This window comes from Chrysochloris asiatica, unplaced genomic scaffold (assembly GCF_000296735.1).
Source record: "Chrysochloris asiatica unplaced genomic scaffold, ChrAsi1.0 scaffold00001, whole genome shotgun sequence".
Taxonomy (NCBI): domain Eukaryota; kingdom Metazoa; phylum Chordata; class Mammalia; order Afrosoricida; family Chrysochloridae; genus Chrysochloris; species Chrysochloris asiatica.
Window position 1 is genome coordinate 51,522,434 of NW_006408519.1, and position 5,779 is coordinate 51,528,212.

The following is a 5,779-nucleotide window of genomic DNA, read 5'->3' on the forward strand; positions in this document are numbered from 1 at the left end:
GCATCTCAATGTAAAGAAAACAAAAATCCTCACCACTGGACCAATAAACAACATTCTTATCAATGGAGAAAAGATTGAAGTCGTGGAGGACTTCATTCTTCTTGGATCAACTATCAACACTTTTGGAAGCAGCGGTCAAGAAATCAGGCGACATTAGGCAAATCTGCTGCACAAGACCTTTTTAAAGTGTCGAAGAGCAAAGATGTCAGCTTGAGGACTAAGGTGCACCTGATCTAAACTATGGTAATTTCAGTAACCTCATATGCATGTGAAAGCTGGACAGTACATAAGGAAGACTATAGAAGAATTGATACTTTTGAGTTGTGGTGTTGGAGGAGAATATTGAAAGTGCCATAGGCTGCCAAAAGAACCAACAGATCTGTGTTGGAAGAAGTGCAGCCAGAGTGCTCTTTGGAGGCCAGGATGGCCAAACTTCATCTCTCATACTTTGGACATATAGTCAGGAGGGAACAGTCGCTGGAGAAGGATATCATGTTTGGTAAGGTAGAGGGTCAGAGAAAAAGAGGAAAATGCCCAACATGATGGACTGGCAGTATCCATGGGCTCAAGCATGGCAACAATAATGAGGTTGGCCCAGGACCAGGCAGTGTTTTATTCTGCTGTGCATAAGGTCGCTATAAGTCGGTACCGACTCGATGACACTTAACAACAACCATAAATATCAATTTTATTGCGCCTTTCAAATAACCAACTTCTTGTCTTATTGATTCTTTCTATTGTTTTTCTGTTTTCTATTCCATATGTTTCTGCTCTAACCTTTATTATTTCTTTTCTTATATGGCTGTAGGCTTACTTTGCTAGTTTCCTAATTGTTGGAGATGTTGGGTTAGATGTTAATTTTTTCTTTCTCTTATGGTATATATGCATTTGTTGCTATAAATTGGCCTCTGAACACTGCTGTTGCTGCGTCCCAAAGTTTTGATGTTTTGTGTTTTCCTTCTCATTCAATCTTAGGAAGTTCTGATTTCATTTTTAATTTCTTCTATAACCCAGTATCTTTTAAACAGGGTGTTATTCAATTTCTATGTATTTGGTTTTTTTCCTCTTGATATTCCTATTGTTGATTTCTAACTTTATACCACTGTGATCTGAGAAGATGCTTTGTAGTATGTTGATGTTTGAACATTTATTGAGGTTTGTTTTATGGCCTAACATATGGTCTACTCTAAAGTATGTTCCATGTGCAGTGGGAAAGAATGCGTATTGTGCCGATGTTGGGTTGAATGCTCTGTGGCATCTATGAGGTAAAGTTGGTTGATTGTTTTGTTTCTTTTCTCTGTGTCTTTGTTGAGTTTCTTTCTAGTTGTTCTTTCTTTCATCAAGAGTCGTGCTTTGCAATCTTCTACTTTTAAAGTTGTCTATTTCTTTCTTCATAAGGAGCTCTGGTAGCGTAGTGGTTATGAATCGGGCTGCAAACCTTAAGGTCAGCGGTTCGAAACTACCAGCTGCTCCGCGGGAGAAAGAGGAGGCTTTCTACTCCCGTAAAGATTTACACCCTCGGAAACCCTGTACAGAACCGACTCGACAGCACTTAACAACAACAACATTTCTTTCTTCAGTTCTATTAGAGTTTGTGTATTTTGAGGCTCTGTCATTGGGAGCAATAGCTATTCTCTTGTTCAACTGGCCGTTTAATTATGATATAATATCCTCCTTTGGCTCTATGCCAGTTTTTGCCTTAAAGTTTATTTTATCAGAGTTTAATATTTCCACTCCTCCTTGTTTGTGATTACTGCTAGCTTGATATATTTTTAGCTTGATAAAATCATCTTTTGATTTTTAGTCTATATCTGTTTTAGTGTGTAAGATGCTTGTCTTGCAGACAGCATATTGAAGAATCCTGTTTTCTTATCCCTTCTATTACTCTGTTTCTTGACAAGTGCATTTAATCCATTTACATTCAGCGCAATTATAAATAGCCACAACTTCATTGCTATCATTTTGCTCTGTGTGTGTGTGTGTGGGGGGGGGTTTGTTTGTTTGTTTTTGATGTTGCTAGATTCTTTGTTCCGCATAAATTTCTGCACTGAACTCATTTTTTGTGAGTGTGAGGTTTCTTTTATTTTCTTAATTGCTGTTTCATTGTTTACTTTTTTTTCTGATTTTCCTCTTATTTTGATGTGAAAATGTATTAATTTTCTTTGAGGATATCCTATCACTTATTAACCCCCCATCCATTTAAAACAGTCTGTTTTATCTCAAAATCTACTTGACTCCCTCATCATTTTATTCTTATCTACACTATTTCCTCTTTTTGCTTTGTAGTTGACTTAGTTGTAAATCTGTATCCCTGGTTCCCTATTTTTAGTTTTACACCTTTGTTTTACTTTCTATACTTCCTTCCATACCTGGATTCAGTTCTGGGTGGTGTCATGTATATTAATCTCAGGTTGTTGTCTAATGTTGTTGGGTCTCAGTCTGAAGAACACCCTTTAGTATTTTTTGTAAAGTTGGTCTGGTTATTACAAATTCCTTTCATTTCTGTTTGTCTGAAAAGTTCTAATATCACTATCATATTTGAGAGACAGTTTTGCTGGGTATATGATTCTTGGTTGGCAATTTTTTTGCTGCCAGAGTTTTGTATACGCCATCCCATTGCTTTCTTGCCTGCTAAATCTTATTGGTTCTCCCTTGTAATTTGGTTTTCTAAGCTGCTCACAGGATTCTTTCCTTCTCTTTGGTTTTGGGAATTTTGATTATGATATGTCTTGGTGATTTTATTTTGAAGTCTATCCTGTTTGGGGTTTATTCAACTTATTGTTATATGTTGATTGTTATATGCTCATCTTTCATGGTGTTAGGGAAACTTTCTTCCAGCAACTCTCTGGCAATCTTCCCCATGCTTTTTACTGTCTCTTCTTATTCTTGAATTCTGTTCATCTGTAAGTTATTCCTTTTCATGATATCCCACAGAAAGTTCAGACTTTCTTCTATTTTTTCCATTGTTTTCTCTTACTGTTCTTCTAGCTTACTAGTATTGAGAGCTATGTTTTCAAGGTCACTAATTTGGTCTTCCATTGATTCAAATCTACTCCTTTATCCTTTCAGTGTATTGTGGGATGCTGCTCTAACAGACACCTAACATGTAGACATGGTTTTGGAATTGAATAATGAGCAGAGTCTGGAAAAGTACTAAACTTACTAATAGCAAAAGCCTCTATTGCCTAGAAGTTGGTGCATTGTGGATGCCAAAGGCAATTGTCCTGAAGCTCAGCTGTAGCTCTAGAAATGGCACAAATGGTAGGAAGCAATGCCAGACAAGCTGCAGCAGCAGAACGAGGAGACCAGCACCAGGTGGACTGGAAGCCGACCCGTGGAACAACAGAGCTGCTTGCCTTCATGACAGAGGTTCATGGTGGAGTTGTTAATGGAGTTAGGCTCTCCGACCCACGGAGCTAGAAAGCTGAGCATCTTCTAGCCCAGGCTTGTGAGTGGAGTAGGATACCTCTTCGTGACACCTGCTCATGCAGAGCAGAGACCAGGCTGGACTCTTCTGGAAATCAATGAACCAGGAAGCAGATGCTGAAAAGACAAGGAACATGGAAAGCACAGCTATCTCAGTCTTAACAGATGGACCATGACCTCTGGGCGCTCCAAGCGTGGGACAGTGACCTCTGGGGCTTGTAAAGGTGAGGGCACGGCTTCCTAAGTGTCTTCACCAGCTGAGAAGTAGAGAGTGCTGTGGGAGGTTTGGTTGGTAGCATTTCTTACAGCTTCTCCAGAGAACTAGCTAAGATACCTGAATCCACTAAATTCTTTTTAATCATGTTCATCTAACTCTGTAAAATGGCACATGCTGCTTTTGCATTTAATCACTAATATTGCTGTTGTTAAGTGCCCGCCGGTTGATTCCGACCCATACGACCCTGTATAGGAGTGCTGATGAGTTTGGACCACCAACCCTGTGGTTCAAACCGACCTTGTCGTCCAGTGCAATAACCTACAATGCTACAGCAGGACTCCAATCCCTAATATTATCAACAAAGCACACAAAAGAACCACCCACTGCCATCCTGTTGATTCCAACTCACAGCGACCCTACAGGGTAGAGCAGAGCTGCCCCGTGGGGTTTTTGAGACTGAATTATTACATCTTCCTCCTTAGGAGTGCCTGGTGGGTTAGAACCACTGACCTTTAGGTTAGTAGCCCAGTGCTTAATCTGCTGCACCACCAAGACTCCTGCTAATATTTGCATTAGAAAGAAAGTGCATCGTGGATGGTTAAGATACACACACATCCATGCACGAGTAAGCACAGGAGATACACTACAGATTACTGGTCTTGGGACCCACCCTGGCTCTTCATGTGACCACCATCGGTCTCTCCTCCACCCCATCCTCCCTTTGAGAAGGCAGCTTCTCTACTGGAGGAGGTCCCAGCTACTGTGCTCACAGCTGATCCTACCCCATGGGCGCCTCCTCCATGAGTCATCACAGCTTTCCTGTCTGCTCTCTGGCTGTCGGCACAGGGATGGCCCCAAACATGGTCCCACAGGATCACTCAGAACCCTCGAACCCCCTCAGATTTGCTCTCGACCTCTTTCTGTGCTGAGCAGTGTGGGGGACCAGAGGCCATGGGACACACAAAACTAGGACACCTCCTCTCCTCAGGGCTCCTTGTTTCCCATGGTGAGGAATTCCAGATGCTAATGAGGCAGGATGGGGTCCTGTCTGCAGGTGGGGAGATGTAGCCTCAGCATGGCAAAGTGATGCTGTTCTATTTAGTGCCCCCGGAGCCCAGCTCTCTGCTGTCCTGTTTAGTGTCCCCCGGAGCCCAGCTCTCTGCTGTCCTGTTTAGTGTCCCCCAGAGCCCAGCTCTCTGCTGTCCTGTTTAGTGTCCCCCGGAGTCCAGCTCTCTGCCGTCCTATTCAGTGTCCCCCGGAGCCCAGCTCTCTGCCGCCCTATTCATTGATCCCTGGAGCCCAGCTCTCCCAGTTCTGACTTTGGGAAGCCACTCCCATTGGGTAGGTCCCCCAAGGTCAGCTGTGGTGCCCTGCCTGCCCTTCCTTCTACCAGATACCACTCTGTACCATGGAGCCCAAGGCAGGCCCAGCCACCAGAAAGGACTTCCCAAGCTTGTGTTCCCCTCGGTTGTCTTGGCACCCTTGTACAGGAGCCATCCCCCTTGACGATCTGTCTCAGTGAGGCCAAGACTACCTCCGCCTGCCATGGTCGTACCATGGTCAGTTCCATCCTGGGGAGGTGGTGCCACCAATGGCAGGCACTCCAAAGGCAGTGGGGACTGTATTGTGGGTGGTGGAAGTGTTGAAGACAGCACTCACCATGATGTACGGTGCTGGTCCTGGGGTTGGAGGGTCTCACCAGCTCACCTGTTTCCCCACCTCCCCAGACTGGGGGTATCTGAGGAATGGATGGATGGAAGGAGGCATAATGGAAGACTGGGAAGGAGGACGTATAGAAGGGAGAAAGGGTGGCAAGACCAGGACCCCCACTGCCATCACTGCATCACCTGGGGCAGAGCTGGCACACGTCGAGGTGGCCCAAGTTCATCTCCACCACACCCGCGTGGCACCCACGCTCTGGGATCCAGAGAAAGCACTTCCTCATTGACTTCCATCTGCTTGTTTCTTTTTCGTCACCAAACGAGAGGCCCCTCTCCCCACCTGCCTGCCCCGTCCAGGAGTAAACTTGTTGTCAGGGAGTCCTTGTGGAGTTTCACCTGAATACCTCGTGCTGCAGGAAGAGAGACTTGCTGCTTCATCCAGAGGATGGGCACCCCCGGTCTCATTCAGGATGAC